At 39.5% G+C, this 16,801-nt stretch overlaps 1 protein-coding gene across 4 annotated transcripts in view; it reads left to right on the forward strand.

Annotated features, from left to right (window-relative positions):
* Positions 1-227: 227 nt before the first annotated feature.
* Positions 228-16,801, forward strand: part of Nudt13 (nudix hydrolase 13) — a 55,423-nt gene continuing 38,849 nt past the window's right edge. For all 4 annotated transcript variants that reach the window (XR_007589385.1, XM_050126967.1, XM_050126968.1 and 1 more), the window contains exon 1: positions 228-384. The gene's annotated coding sequence lies outside the window, so the exon portion shown is untranslated. The remainder of the gene's footprint in view (positions 385-16,801) is intronic.

Below are 16,801 nucleotides of genomic sequence, written 5' to 3' on the forward strand. Positions count from 1 at the left end.
ATGCCAATAACGTGCGAGAGTTATTTGGTTGTGGTGGTTTTCATTATAAGCTTTGACAACTAAGGTTAACTTTGCTATCCAAGGTCACAACTCCGTGCCTGGAAACTGAACTACAATTCCCATAGTGCATCGCTAATGTCTCAGGGGATTCTGGGAAGTGCGGCAGAAGTATGTTTTGGGCCAATTAGAATTACTGTCGCAGGCGTAGTGATTAAATTAAGTTTTCTAAAGTGCATTTTTAGAAGGATTCTGGGAGGAGTGGCAGAAGCATCAGTTCCCCGGGGAAGAAAAAAAAAAAAGAGAGAAAGCATTTGAACTTGAACGTTTGGCGTTCCTGAGGTTTGCAGACTGTTGGAGCATCGGAGGCACCCGAAAGAATTCAGAGTGAGTACAGTGAAACGAAACCTGTTCTGACTGCAACCAGAACGTTGGCGCCATAATCAAAACTTAGCAGCCGCTCTCGGATACAGCGTTTGAGTTTTAAAAGTGTTTGTAATCTCGAGAAACCAGACCTTTGCACCCAACTTTGAGTGCCTCTGATTATTTTCCGAAACGTTTTTAGAGAGCTTTTTATACCTGGAACTTTTTCGATTTCTCACCTTTTCTCTTAATTTTTGAATTGGTGGTGGGATATTTTAGAAGTAAACCATAAAACTTTTTATATAATCAAGCCCGTGAAGTCTGCAACACGGTGGCTTCGAATCCTTCCCAGCCCCGCTAACGTCCACAGTAGAATGGATGTTCCCAGGACTCTCTCCAGCACAAGGAGCAATGCCTCTGCAGGGTGAGGGCACCCGTGAAGATTCAGAATGAATCTGTTGTCACACTTTATAAGTCAGTCCTTCTGGAAAGGCGAGCAAGATGAGAAGTGTGTGTGTGTGTGTGTGTGTGTTGCAGTTATTTCATAAGAATCCTGCTTTGGCATTTGTTAGTTTTAGGTAAAAACAGTGACTTTTCATCCCATCTATAATTCTATGTACACACACACACAGTAGGACGTTGCGCTCTGTGACAAATTCCTTAGTATCCAGACTGTGATAATCTAAAGCTGGCTAAAATTAATTTAGTAACAGAAATTGGACCAGACACCAGGCAGCCCTACAGTGGGTCACACAAAGAGAAGTAGCCACAGCCACAACGAAGTAGCTTTTGCAGCTCCCAGAACCCATGAACCTCATCAGAGGAATTCTAGTAGCCTAGAAATAATCTCCGGCTATTAGTCTCAGGAACTACTGTTTTTGTTACACTGTTTGCTTATACTGTTTTGTTATATCTTTCTTTAAAAGGAACATGTGCTTACATTTTTAAAGGAGGCTGGGCCTATAAGCCCCTGCTGAGGCAAAATGGTCAGTGCCATGAGTCTGAGACCAGCCTCGGCTACAGAACGAGACCTTATCTCAAGAAGTAGTAAATGAATGAAATTTATAATCAACAAAAATAAATAAATTTAAGTCAGGGCTGGGAAGATGGCTCGGTAGATAAAGTGCTTGCTGAGTTTGATTCCCCAGGACCCATGCAAAGCTGGGTGCAAACACGCATCTGTAATCTAAGCACACCCACGGTGAAAGGAGAGGCGGAGCAGGCTCCCTGGATGCTCACAGACGAACTAGCCTGGTATACCTAGGAACAAACAAGGAAAACAGCCTGTCTCAAAATAAGGTGTAGGGTGAGGGACCAACAGCTGAGGTTGTCCTCCGATCTGTACGTGTGTCCTGTAGCATGTGTGTGCCTACAGCCCACCCCCTACATCATATACACACAATCTGTACATGCATGCGTCCTGTGGCATGTGTGTGCCTTCAGCCCCCCCCATATACACACAATCTGTACATGCATGTGTCCTGTGGCATGCATGGGCCTGCAGCCCACCCCCCACATCATATACACACAGTCTGTACATGCATGTGTCCTGTGGCATGCATGGGCCTGCAGCCCCCACCACCACCATATACACACAAATACAAGTATAGAAAATGAACAGTTTAGTTGCATGTACCCTTCTCGACCCTCATCATCTTCTTTCCCCTAACCTAGCCACTGCCTATAGTTTGGTCCGCATACTTGTAGTCTGAAATATATAAATTCCTAACTATATAATCTTAGCATCCAGTAAGTAGTAGTTGAGGATGAGTGAACCCAGAGCCAGCCTGGGTTATGTGAGACCCTCTCAAACAAACAACAGTAACAAATCCACACACCTCCAGATGAGGGAAGTGTCATACATTTGTAATCAGCACCGTGGAGTCAGAGGCAGGAGGATTGCCATGAGTTCAAGGCCAGCCTGGGTTACATAGTGATTTCCTAGCCCACCAAAGCTAAGACCCAATGTCAAAATAACAAAACAAAACTGTAATTTATGTATACTGGAATGTTTATCTGTTCTCTTCACTGTAAATGAATTAGGCAGTGATAACCAACCAAATATTACTGTCTCGCTGAAGATATAACAGGCAAATAAAGCTCAATATGGTGGCTTATGTGTCCTATCTCAGTACTTGGGAAACTGATATAGGGTGATTGCCTCCGGTTCAAAGCCAGCCTAGGCTATATTGTGAGTTCCAGGCCAGATTCATCAAAAGTTGATAAAAATACAGATTTCTAGTATACAATGTAATATTTCAATATTTGCATATCCTATTAAATCAAGCTAATATATCTGTCACCTCACATATCTATAGTTCTTTCTGGTAAGGGCATTTAAGATCTCTTAGAGGTTTTCAAGTATCTTTCAAGTATCTATGGCAACCATCAGTACTACAGATTTGCAGAATTTACATATCCTGTCCAAGTGAAACTGTGTACTCTTTGGCCAGCATCTCCCCATTGCCTCCCAGGCATTTCTTACATAATAAAATATTGTGAATACTACTTCCTGTTACTACACACATTGTTCTCTATTTAAAAGCTACTTATTATTCTATTTAATCATAATTTTGGGGGTTGCTGAGGATCAAACCATAGGCCTCATGCATGTTAGGTAAGTAGTCTACAATTGAGCTACATCCCCAGACCATATCGTAATTTAACTTTTTTATTTTATTATTTTTATTATTATTAGTGTGTGTGTGTGTGTGATAAGTGTGCCTGCAGATGCAAGCATGCCGTAGTATACATATGAAGGCCAGTGGACAACTCTGGGGAGTCAGTTTTCTCCTTGCCCCATTGGTTCCAAAAATCAAACTCAGGTCACTAGACTTGCACAGCAAGTGCTTTTAGTGGCTGAACTATCCTACTGGGTCCCATTATCACAAATTTAAAAGAAGTATTTATCTATTTTATGTTCATTCATAAGCAACTACATGTCCCTATACCGTGTGTGTGTCTAGTGCCTGTAGAGGCCAGAAGAGGGCATTGGATTCCGTGGCACTGGAGTTACAGATAGTTGTGAGCTGCCATGTGGGCACTGGGAACTGAACAGATCCTCTGGAAGGGCAACCAGCTTCTTTAAATTCTGACTCATCCTCAGCCCGTATACTTTTTATTAACATTCTTAACCATGTTCTTTCCTCCCTAGAACAGATTCTTAGACGTATAATTTTTAGATCAAAGAAAGTTTATTTAACACATTAATAGTTATTCCTAAATTAACTTTGTGAGCTAGTAAAGTTGGCCTAAGTCACATACCTTTAGATTATTAAAATTAAACCTTTAACACTATTCTCACAGTGCCTTTTAACCCACATAGTACATACTGCCTTCTCTGAAGGTGATTCATACTGTACATTTTTTGTTTTTTAAGCCATCTTGAGTAACATCAGTACCTAATATTTTGTTAGCTATCATTTGGTAAATATATTTTATCTTCATCAGGGTCATAGACTGCAGCCAAAACTATTCAAGATTAGTCATCAGTGACTCAAAGTTGCACAATCATGAAGCAGGCCTGAACTCTAAATGCTTCTTGGCAGGCTAGTCTCAAAGCTTGCTTCCCTTGGGCAGGTTAAAAGGTGGTTGGTTGTTTAACTGATCTTACTTTCTCAGTGGGATTTCTTGACATTTTTACTACTAATATGAAAGATGTCCTTCACAGGAAAGACAGTACATTCTAATACACAATTTAAAAAGAAGCTTTGGGCTGGCAGTGTAGCTCGGTGGTTGAGTGCTTGCTTAGGATGTGGATAGGTAACATTCAGATGTGTGAGACTCTGGATTCAACCCTCACAATGCAAAAACAAACACAATTCTGAAAATGGGTTTTTAAGAGACAGAATCTACTACAAAAATGGGAATGAATGAACTTTGATTCCTGTGAATTTGCATAGCTGCCTATTGAAATATTTTCCTAGTGGTCTTGTTTTTAATTTTGTTTTAATCTACAGGATATTCTACTTCATTCTCTAAGAGATGTTGGGTTTTTTGCTTGTCTGTTTTTCTTTTTGGTTTTTAGAAATAGGATTTCACTGTGTAACAGTGCTGGATATCCCAGAACTCAATCTGTAGACCAGGTTAGCCTCAAATTCACAGAGATCCGCCTGCCTCTGCCTCCCAAGTGCTGGGATTAAAGACGTGTGCCACCACTGCCCGGCGCTTTTAGCTTCTTAATATGACAAAACCTTTCATTTTAAGAATTCCTTTCTGTTATTACCCACAGTTATAGGGATTAAATCCAGGGACTTGCACATCCTATGAAAGTGTTCTATCATAACCCCATCCCCACCCTTACCCAATATGGTCAAACTTCTTGTCTTACAAAAAACAGTCCAGTGCAAAGGTTGGGAGCTTTCCTCCACATGTTGAAGGCATAAGTCACGAACAATGCCACACCAGTTTGGAGTTATGATTAATAGGGTGGTATTTATTTAAAGGGGAAAAAACTTACAGATCACCATCCCAGACAACAGCCCTCTGCACAACCAGGAAGGGAGTCTAGTCACCGGCGGAGCAGGAAGTGAAGAGAGTGAGCAGAGGAAGTAGCCGTTTTTTTAAAGGGAGAGAAACCACGCCCCAATGGGCTGGTATCTCAGCAGCTATTATTAGTTGGAGGGGCGGAAGGACCTCCCGCAACAACATGTGAATCAAGGATCCATCTAATGACAGCCTTTTCTGTTGGAGTCTTCCCAGAAGAGGGGAAATGAAGATGGAGAAGCCACATTCACATCTAATGCTTCATCCTGAAAGGGACACAGATTTTCACTAACACCATATTGTTAAGACCCAGGCATGACCCTACCTAGGAACAGGGAAGGGGAGAGAAATGATTAACTTTGCAACCACCTCCCATCAACAGCTCCAAAGTACGAAGGAAGAAACACATTGTTTGTTAATTGGCTGGTTCTCATACCTTACTAGCTTAGCAGAACAGGTTTCAATTTTGTATATTAGATAATAAGCAATGGGAATTTGAGATGACAAGCTAGTTTATGAAAAAATGCAATGAAGGCCTGGGGTGGTGGTAAAAAAAAAAAACAGTACTCAGGAGGTAGAGGCAGGTGGATCTCTGTGAGTCTGAGGCCAACCAAGGCTATGTAGTAAGGCCCTATCTTAAAAACAAAACAGGGGCTGAAGAGACAGCTCAAAGGTTAAGAGCCCTGGCTATACTTCTAGAGGTCCTGAGTTCAATTACCATCAACCACATGGTGGCTCAGAGCCATCCATAATGAGATCTGTAGCGAGGAGCTGCTGGCTGCATTCCTGCCACCCTGCTCCTGGCCGCCTGGATAGCTTATGCCCCAAAATAACAATACACAAACTGAATTCATATAAACACTGCTTGGCCCATTTCTATTAATATGTGTAGCACCATGAGGTGGTGACTTACCAGGGAGATTCTAGCCTACGTCCATCTTGGGTCGGAGCTTCATCGCATCTGCCTCAGAGAGGATAGCTATGGAGTCTGAGCTCACTTCCTCTTCCTCCCAGCATTCTGTTCTGTTTACTCCACCCACCTATGTTCTAACCTATCAGGCCAAGCAGTTTCATTATTAATTAACCAATGAAAGCAACAGATTGATATGACACTCCCACATCAGAGATCTGATGCCCTCTTATGGCATAAAGGCATAAATGCAGGCCTATATGGAGGCAGAATGTTATATACATAATAAATAAATCTTTTATTAAAAAAATTTTTGAGACAGGGTTTCTCTATGTAATAGTCCTAGCTGTCCTCGAACTAGCTCACAGAAATCCACCTGCCTCTGCCTCCCAAGTGCTAGGATTAAAGGTGTGCGCTACCACCTGGCCAGAAACAATTTGTTTTTGTTTTGTGTGTGTATGTGTGTGTGTTACTTTAAAAAATACCAATCCAAATTCCCACTCCCTCCCTTCCTCCCATTCCCTCCACACACCCTCCCACCCCACCCCCTCTAATCCTAAAAGAGGGTAAGGCACTTTGCCTTCTGGAAAGTCCAAGGCCCTCCCCACTACGTCTAGGCTAAGCAAGGTATACATCCAAAGAGAATAGGATCCCAAAAACCCAGTACATGTAAGAGAGACAAATCCCTGTGCACTGTCAGTGGCCCCTCAGTCTGCCCCAACTGTCAACCACATTCAGAGGGATGAGCGCCCATTACCTCAGGCAAGCTGTCTCCTTGGATGAACCCCTCATGGTCTTCACTTCCTTGCTCATACTCTCACTCCTTCCACTCTTCAAATGGACCTTGGGAGCTCAGTTCAGTGCTCTGATGGGGGTCTCTGCCTCTGTTTCCATTGTTGTTGGACAAAAGTTGTATGGTGATATTTAAGATAGTCATCAGTCTGACTACAGGAAAAAGCCAATTCGGGCCCCCTCTCCTCTATTGCTTAGGTTCTTAGCTGGGGTCATCCATATGGATTCCTGGAAATTTTTCTAGAGCCAGGTTTCTTGCTAACCCCATAATGGCTCCCTCAATCAAGATATCTCTTTCCTTGCTCTCATATCTGTCCTTCCTCCATCTTGACTATCCCATTCCCTCAAGTTCTCCTCAACCCTCCCCTCTCTCCTTCCTTCTACCCCCTGCCCCCATGTTCCCAATTTTGTCAAGTGATCTTGTGTGTTTCCAATTTCCAGGTGGGTCTATATATGTTTTTCTTTGGGTTCACCTTATTACTTAGGTTCTCTAGGATCATGAACTACAGGCACAATGTCATTTGTTTATGGCTAGTATCCACTTATGAGTGAGTATGTACCATACTAATTTTTGGGGGGTCTGGGTTGTCTCACTCAGGATAGTGTTTTCTGATTCCGTCCATTTGCATGCAAAATTCAAGACATCATTGTGTTTTACTGCTGAGTAGTACTCTAATGTGTAAATGTGCCACACTTTCTTTATCCATTCTTCAGTTGAGTGGCATTTAGGTTGTTTCCAGGTCTGGCTATTACAAATAATGCTGCTATGAACATAGTTGAACAAATGCTTTTGTAGTATGATTGAGCATATTTTCGGTATATTCCCAAGAGTGGTATTGCTGGATCCTAAGGTAAGATGGTTTCCAATTTTCTGAGAAACTGCCATACTGATTTCCAAAGTGGTTGTACAAATTTGTATTCCCACCAGTAATGGATGAGTGTTCCCCTTACTCCACATCCTCCCCAGCCTAAGCTATCATTAGTGTTTTTTATCTCAGCCATTCTGACAAGTGTAAGATGTTATCTCAGAGTCAGAGTTGTTTTGATTTGCATTAACTAAGGAAGTTGAACATTTCCTTAAGTATCTTTTGGCCATTTGAAATTCTTCTGTTGAGAATTCTCTGTTTAGTTCAGTATCCTATTTTTTAATTGGGTTATTTAGAATTTTAATGTCTAATTTCTTGAGTTCTTTATATATTTGGGAGATCAGTCCTTTGTCTGATGTGGGGTTGGTGAAGATCTTTTCCCATTCAGTAGGCTGCCTTTTTGTCTTACTGACAGTGTCCTTTGCTTTACAGAAACTTCTCAGTTTCAGGAGGTCCCATTTATTTATTGTTGCTCTCAGTGTCTGTGTTACTAGGGTTATATGTAGGAAGTGGTCTCCTGTGCCCATGCATTGAAGGCTACTTTCCACTTTCTCTTCTATCATGTTCAGTGTGGTCAGATTTATATTGAGGTCTTTAATCCATTTGGACTTGAGTTTTGTGCATGGCGATAGATAATGGATCTATTTTCATTCTTCTACAAGTTGACATCCAGTTATTCCAGCACCATTTGTTGAAGATGCTTTCTTTTTTTCCATTGTATAATTGTAGCTCCTTTGTCAAAAATTAGGTGTTCATAGGTGTGTAGATTAATATCCAGGTCTTCAGTCCAATTCCATTGGTCAACGTCTCTGTTTTTATGCCAAGACCAAGCTGTTTTCATTACTGTAGTTCAGTAATAGAGCTTGATATCAGGGGTGGTAATGCCTCTGGAAGTTCCTTTATTGTATAGGATTTTTTTTTTTGGCTATCCTGGGTTTTTTTGTTTTTCCATATGAAGTTGATTATTGTTCTTTCAAGGTCTGTGAAGAATTGTGTTGGGATTTTGATGGGGATTGCATTGAATCTATAGATTGCTTTTGGTAGGATTGCCATTTTTACTATGTTGATCCTTCCTATCCATGAGCACAGGAGATCCTTCCGTTTTCTGGTGTCCTCTTCAATTTTTTTCTTCAAAGACTTAAAATTCTTGTCAAATAGTTCTTTTACTTCCATGGTTAGTGTTACCCCAAGATATTTTATGGTATTTGTGGCTATTGTGAAAGGTGATGTTTCTCTGATTTTCCTCTCAGCTTCTTTATCATTTATGTATAGGAGGGCTACTGATTTTTTTGAGTTGATCTTGTATCCTGCCACATCACTGAAGGTATTTATCATGTAGGAGTTGTCTGGTAGAGTTTTTGGGGTCACTTATGTACACTATCCATATCAACTGCAAATAATGAAAGTTTGACTTCTTCCTTTTCAATTTGAATCCCCTTAATCTCCTTTTGGTGTCTTATTGCTATTGCTAAAACTTCAAGCACTATGTTGAAGAGATATAAAGAGAGTGGACAGCCTTGTCTTGTTCCTGATTTTAGTGGAATCACTTTGAGTTTCTCTCCATTTAATTTGATGTTAGCTGTCGGCTTGCTGTATATTGCTTTTATTATATTTAGATATGATCCTTGTATCACTAATCTCTCTAAGACCTTTATCTTGAAGGGGTGTTGGATTTTGTCAAATGCTTTTTCAGCATCTAATGAAATGATAATCTGGTTTTGTTCTTTCAGTTTATTAATATGATAGATTACATTGATAGATTTTCATTGAACCAGCCCTGCATCTCTGGGATGAAGACTACTTGACCATGATGGATGATTTTTTTTGATGTGTTCTTGGATTTGGTTTGACAGTATTTTATTGAGAATTTTTGCATCCATGTTCATGAGTGAGATTGGTCTGTAATTCTCTTTCTTAGTTGAATCTTTGTGTGGTTTTGGTATGAGGGTAACTATAGCCCCATAAAAAGAGTTTGTCAATGTCCCTTCTGTTTCTATCATGTGGAACACTTTGAGGAGTATAGATATTAGCTCTTTTCAAAAGTTCTGGTAGAATTCTGCACTAAAACCATCTGGCCCTGGACTTGTTTTGGTTGGGAGGTTTTTGATGACAGCTTCTATTTCCTCACAGCTTATAGATCTATTTAAATTGCTGATCTGGTCTTAATTTTGGTATATAGTATCTATCTAAAAAAATTGTTCATTTCTTTTACATTTTCCAGTTTTGCGGAGTACAGGTTTTTGTAGTAAGACCTAATGATTCTCTGAATTTTCTCAGTGTGTATTGTTATGTCCCCCTTTTCATTTCTGATTTTGTTAATTTGGATGCTCTCTCTGCCTTTTGATTAGTTTGAATAAGGGTTTGTCGATCTTGTTTATTTTCTCAAAGAACCAGCTCTTTGTTTCATTGCTTCTTTGTATTGTTTTCTGTGTTTCTATTTTGTTGATTTCAGCCCTCAATTTGATTATTTCCTGTCTTCGATACCTCCTGGCTGAGTCTGCTTCTTTTTTTCTAGAGCTTTTAGGTGTGCTGTTAAATCACTAATGTGAACTTTCTCCATTTTCTTTATGTGAATACTTAGTGCTATGAACTTTCCTCTTAGCAGTGCTTTCATAGTGTCCCATAGGTTTGGATATGTTGTTCCTTCATTTTCATTGAATTCAAGGAAGACTTTAATTTCTTTCTTTATTTCTTCCTTGACCTAGGGGTGGTTCAGTAGTTCACTATTCAATTTCCATGAGTTTGTAGGCTTTCTGAGAGTTGTATTATTGTTAAATTCTAACTTCAATCCATAGTGATCTGATAAGACACAGGGGGTTACTCCAATTTTTTTGTATCTATGGAGGTTTGCTTTGTTACCAAGTATGTGATCAATTTTAGAGAAAGTTCCATGGGGTGCTGAGAAGAAGGTATATTCTTTTGTGTTTGGGTGGAATGTTCTATATATGTTAGTTAAGTCCATTTGATTCATTACATCTGTTAGTTCTCTTATCTCTCTATTAAGTTTCTGCCTGGTTGACCTGTCCATTGGTGAGAGAGGAGTGTTGAAGTCTCCTACTATTAGTATGTGGGGTTTGATGTGCGATTTATGTTTTAGTAATGTTTCTTTTACATATGTGGGTGCTCTTATATTAGGGACATAGATATTCAGGATTGAGACTTCATCTTGGTGAATTGTTCCTGTTATTTGTATAAAGCATCCTTCTCCGTTAGATATTAGGATAGCCACACTCACTTGTGTCTTAGGTCCATTTGATTGGAAAACCTTTTCCCAACCCTCTACTCTGAGGTAGTGTCTGTCTTTGAGGCTGAGGTGTGTTTCCTGTAAACAGCAGAATGTTGGATCCTGTTTTTGTATCCATTCTCTTAGCCTATGTCTTTTTATAGGTGAATTGAGTCCATTGATATTAAGTGATATTAATGACCAGTGGTTGTTAACTCTGGTTCTTTTTTGGTAGTAGTGTTTGTGTGTTTCCCTTCTTTGGGTTATACTGGAGGGAGATTATCAGGTGTTTGGTTTTTTTGTGGGCATAGTTAGCTTCCTTGAGTTGATGTTTTCCTTCTAGTACTTTCTGTAAGGCTGGGTTTGTGGATATGTATTGTTTAAATCTGTTTTTGTCATGTTATATCTTTTTTCTCCATCGATGGTGAATGAAAGCTTTGCTGTGTTTAGTAGTCTTTGCTTGCATCCATGGTCTCTTAGTATCTGAAGCACATCTATCCAGGACCTTCTGACTTTCTTGGTTTCCATTGAGAAGTCAGATGTAATTCTGATAGGTTTACCTTTATATGTTACTTGACCTTTTTCCTTTGCAACTCTTAATATTCTTTATTCTGTATGTTTTGTGTTTTGATTATTATATGGCGAGGGGATTTTTTTTTTGATCCAGTCTATTTGTTGTTCTGTAAGCTTCTTGTACCTTCATTGGCATATCCTTCTTTAGGTTGGGAAAGTTTTCTTCTGTAGTTTTGTTGAATATATTTTCTGTGCCTTTGAGCTGTAATTCTTCTCCTTCTTCTATTCCTATTATTCTTAGGTTTGGTCTTTTCATGGTGTCCCAGATTTCCTGAATGTTTTGTGTTAAGAATTTGTTCGATTTAATTTTTCTTTGACCAATGAGTCTATTTTCTCTATATTATCTTGAGCACCTGAGATTCTATCTTTTATCTCTTATATCTGTTTGTTATACTTGTCTCTGTAGTTCCTGTTCGTTTACCCAGATTTTCCAAATTCAGAATTCCCTCAGTTTGTGTTTTCTCTATTACCTCTATTTCAGTCTTCAAGTCTTGAACTGTTTCCTTTAACCTGTTTCTCTTGGTTTTCTCGGGCTTCTTTGAGGGATTTATTAATTTCTTTCAATTTTTTGTTTGTCTTTGCTTCCATTTCTTTAAGGGAGTTTTTCACTTCTTCTTTAAAAGTCTCTATCATTTTCATAAAGTTACATTTAAAGTTGTTTTCTTCTACTTCTTTTGGGTTAGGATGATCAAGTCTTCTTTTTTATGTCTGCTGGGTTCTGGTGTTACCCTATTGCTTTTTAGGATATTGGAGGAATTCTTGCATTGGTGCCTACTCATCTCTTTCTTCAATGAGGCTGGCAGTGTCTTGGCATCTTGGTCCAATCCTTGCTGTGGCTGTCTCTTAGGTCCCCTCAGTATTGGAGCAAGCTGTGTTTCATGGAGCACTCGGAGCAATTTGTAATTCCCATTTTGGCAGAACTTTCTTTATTTCTTCAAACATTCCTTCTAAAATATCTATGTTGGGGCTGGAGAGATGGCTCAGAGGTTGAGAGCATTGCCTGCTCTTCCAAAGGTCCTGGGTTCAATTCCCAGCAACCACATGGTGGCTCACAACCATCTGTAATGGGGTCTGGTGCCCTCTTCTAGCCTGCAGGCATATAGACAGACAGAATATTGTATACAAAATAAATAAATATTTTAAAAAATTAAAAGATCTATGTTTGAATCAGATAACAAAATGTCATCCGTGTAATGGTAAATTATAGATTTAGGAAATTGTTTACATATTATTTCCAATGGCTGATTTACAAAGTATTGGCACAAGGTGGGGCTATGGAGCATTCCCTCTGGGAGAACCGTCCACTAATATCTCCTAATAGGCTGAGAATTATGTTAAGTAGGCACTGTGAAGGCAAATTTTTCTGTGTCCTTTTCTTGTAAAGATATAGTGAAGAAACAATCTTTCAAATCAATAACTATAAGAGGCCATCCCTTTGGTAATAGAGAAGGCAGAGGAATTCCAGATTGTAGAGGGCCCACAGGTTGAATTTCCTTGTTGTCAGCTCTTAGATCTGTCACCATTACTTCATTTCCCAGATTTCTTTTTAACAGCAAATACATGAGAATTCCAAGGACTGGTTGATTCTTCAAAAAGGTGAACATCTACTTGCTCCTGTATCAGCTGTTCTAAAGCCTGCAGTTTTTCTTCTGTTAAAGGCCATTGTTTAACCCATATTGGTTTCTCAGTTAACCAGTTTAAAGGTACGGCATTTGGTACCTATAAAAATTTGCTACTTTGTGTTCTTTTTTATTTTTTTATTGATTTTTATCGAGTTTACATTTTTCTCTGCTCCCCTCCCTGCCTCTCCCCCTCCCCCTCCAACCCTCCCCCCAAAGTCCCCATGCTCCCAATTTACTCAGGAGATCTTATTTTTTTATACTTTCTACTTCCCATGTAGATTAGATCTATGTAAGTCTCTCTTAGTGTCCTCATTGTTGTCTAAATTCTCTGGGATTGTGGTTTCTAGGCTGGTTTTCTTTGTTTTATGTTTAAAAACCACCTATGAGTGAGTAAATGTGATAATTGTCTTTCTGTGTCTGGGTTACCTCACTCAAAATAATGTTTTCTAGCTCCATCCATTTTCCTGCAAAATTCAAGATGTTGTTATTTTTTTCTGCTGTGTAGTACTCCGTTGTGTAAATGTACCACATTTTCCTTATCCGGTCTTCGGTCAAGGGGCATTTAGGTTGTTTCCAGGTTCTGGCTATGACAAACAAAGCTGCTATGAACATAGTTGAGCACATGTCCTTGTGGCACAATTGAGCATCCTTAAAAAATGGTATTACTGGGTCTTGAGGAAGGTTGTTTCCTAATTTTCTGAGAAATCACCACACTGACATCCAAAGAGGTTGTGCCAGCTTGCATTCCCACCAGCGATGCAGAAATGTTCAACTTTCATTCCCACCAGTGATGCAGAAGTGTTCCCTTTTCCCCACAACCTCTCCAGCATAAGTTGTCATCAGTGTTTTTGATCTTGGCCATTCTTTCAGGTGTAAGATGGAATTTCAGAGTTGTTTTGATTTGCACTTCTCTGATGACTAAGAATGTTTAACATTTCCTTACGTATCTTTCAGCCATTTTAGATTCCTCCATTGAGAGTTCTCTGTTTCAGTCTGTAATCCATTTTTTTAATTGGAGTATGTCTTCTTTTGGTGACCAATTTCTTGAGTTCTTTGTATCTTTTGGAGATCAGATCTCTGTCTTGATGTGGGGTTAGTGAAGATCTTTTCCCATTCTGTAGGCTGTCATTTTTTTTTTCTTGTTGACCATGTCCTTTGCTTTACAGAAGCTTTTCAGTTTCAGGAGGTACCATTTATTAATTTTTTCTCTCAGTGTCTGTGCTGCTGGGGTTCTATTTAGGAAGTGGTTCCCTGTGCCAGTGTGTTCAAGTGTACTTCCCACTTTCTCTTCTATAAGGTTCAGTGTGGCTTTGATCCATTTGGACTTGAGTTTTGTGCATGGTGATAGATACGGGTCTATTTTCATTCTTCTACATGTTGATATCCAGTTATGCCAGCACCACTTGTTAAATATGCTTTTTTTCCATTTTATATTTTTTGCTTCTTTGTCAAAAATCAGGTTTTGAAGATGTTTAGATTGATATCCGTGTCTTCTATTCAGTTCCATTGTTCCTCCTGCCTGTTCTTATGCCAATACCAGGCTGTTTTCAGTACGGTAGCCCTGTAGTAGAGTATGAAGTCAGGCATTGTAATGCCTCCAGAAGTTCTTTTTTTTTTTTTTTTTGGATTTTTCGAGACAGGGTTTCTCCATAGCTTTTGGTTCCTCTCCTGGAACTAGCTCTTGTAGACCAGGCTGGCCTAGAACTCACAGAGATCCACCTGCCTCTGCCTCCTGAGTGCTGGGATTAAAGGTGTGCGCCACCATCGCCTGGCCAGAAGTTCTTTTATTGTACAAGATAGTTTTGGCTATCCTGGGTTTTTGCTTTTCTATTTGAAGTTGAGTACCATTCTTTCACCGTCTTTGAAGAATTTTGCTGGGTATTTTGTGTTCTTGTACAGCCTGAATGGCTGGTGACCTTTGTGTATACTACCTTATAATATCCTTGTTTCTGGGACTCAGAAATGTTAATCTGGGTAGTCCATTGCTGCAGCAGGTCTCAACCCCATAAATTAACTGCGATATTAGTCCTCACCCTTCCTTTTTGTCCTTCTGGCCCTATGCATTCAACCCATCTCATGCTTTGTTTCACTTGAGATAGGATTCCAATTCCTAGGAAATGAACATCTGCCTCTTGAAGAAGCCAATTTTGATGCCAAGATTCTGGAGTAATGACAGACATAGCCGCACCTGTGTCCAGTAATCCATCAGTTACAATGCCATTTATATGCACTCTTAACTTTGGTCTTTGATCTGCCAGAATATACGTTTCCTATTTCCTATTGGAATTTTTGATTCATCCTCCATGTTTATTCCATCATCCTGCACAGTATTTTTTTTTTACAGCAGGCACTGGATTTTTTGATTTTCCTGGTGAGACATGTCCTCCACAGTGACGGGAAATGACTGGTTCACTTTTGACTTGGGGGCCTGTGAGAGGCCTCCCAAGCAGTTTCCCGATGGTATTGGGTTGCCTTGTCTGTCTTTTGTTGATCTACCTTCATTGATTCAAGTCAGCCTTTGCCACATCTCCTACATATAGGTTGAGACCACCTATTTTTGCCATTCCCAAAGGAGGCATTATTCCTAGGACTTCCTACAGTCCTTTCTCAGATATCCTATTCTACCACAATTAAAACATTTGGCATTTTGATGTCTCCTCATACCACTGGAAATTGCTTCTCCTACCCAAGCCTTAGTACTATAGTCAAATGTGTAAACATTCATTGTATACAAGATCCATTCATCTATTGGTGATGATCTATCCTTTAAAGGCCCAAGTATCTTTTTGCATTCTAAGTTGGAATTTTCAAAAACTGTTCAATAAGTACTCATCTAGCTTCTGGGCCTGTTACTCATATTTGTACAGCCTTAGTTAATCTTTGTAAAAAAGTCACTAAAGGGTTCTCTCTGGCCCTGTTTAACCCTGGTATATGATTCAGTTCCTTTCCTGTTCCTGAATCCTGTCCCAAGCATTTAAAGCTGCTGTGCTGCATAGGGCAAGGTGTGTTCATCGTAGAGAGCCTGGTCCTAAGAATTTGATCTTGGGAGGCCTCAAATCCTTTTGTTTTTCCCTATTGTTCTAAAAATTGTTGCCTCTTCTTGCCAATAGCATTTCCATAGCAGCTGGGGTCCATCTTCTAGGACCACTGAGACTAATTGAAGTCAATTGTGTGGGGTAGCCTTATTGCTTGAAGCCCACATTTTTACTGTTTCCCTAACAACTGATGAGTGCAAGCCATAAGATACTGTTGCTTGCTTAATTTCCTTTAGCTCACTCATACCTCTAAGTTTCCATTTATATTCTTTGACTACCTGAGGGTATTTTGTACCTGTTGGCTTCTCAGAGGAGATTGCTGGATAAACAGTTAAAACTCTGGGTAAATCATTCTTTACTTTTATTCATACTGGTGAGGCTAAATCCTGTTCTTATACCTTCTCTCCTTGCTCATCAGTTCTAATAATCTTTGCTAATCGTTTTACCACTGCCTTTTGTAAAATCTGAATCTCCAGTCCTGTGTTCTGTTCTAGTGCCCTCACTGTTTCATTTAGCTTCTGGTTGTTATTCTTCACACATGATTCCAAGGTATGAAATTTGTCCAGTAAAGACAATGTCTCATCCTTGGACATTATTTGGATAGCATGCATATTGCCTTCCTACAGAAATACCTTGTCCGTTAACCTATCATAACTTTTCAACAGATTCTGATTGTTAAATTTAGCAGTATGAATTCTTTCAGATAATTGCTCAGCACCCTTCAAACTGGATTGAATTTTGTCTGTCAAATTAATGTTTTCCTTTTCAATAAGTGTTAATTTTTTCAGCTAGCTGTTCATTATGAGTCTGTAAATCTGTATCATTTCTAAAAGTGTCTCATTCTTGGCTCTGTTATCAAACCATTTTCTTAAAGATATAATATGAAAATTAAAGCTAATTCCCAAAGTCAAATAAATGGATGTATAAGGAAAATC

The sequence above is a fragment of the Alexandromys fortis genome, unplaced genomic scaffold (assembly GCF_014885135.2).
Source record: "Alexandromys fortis isolate MF-2015 unplaced genomic scaffold, M_Fortis_MF-2015_v1.1 scaffold_233, whole genome shotgun sequence".
Classification (NCBI taxonomy): Eukaryota; Metazoa; Chordata; class Mammalia; order Rodentia; family Cricetidae; genus Alexandromys; species Alexandromys fortis.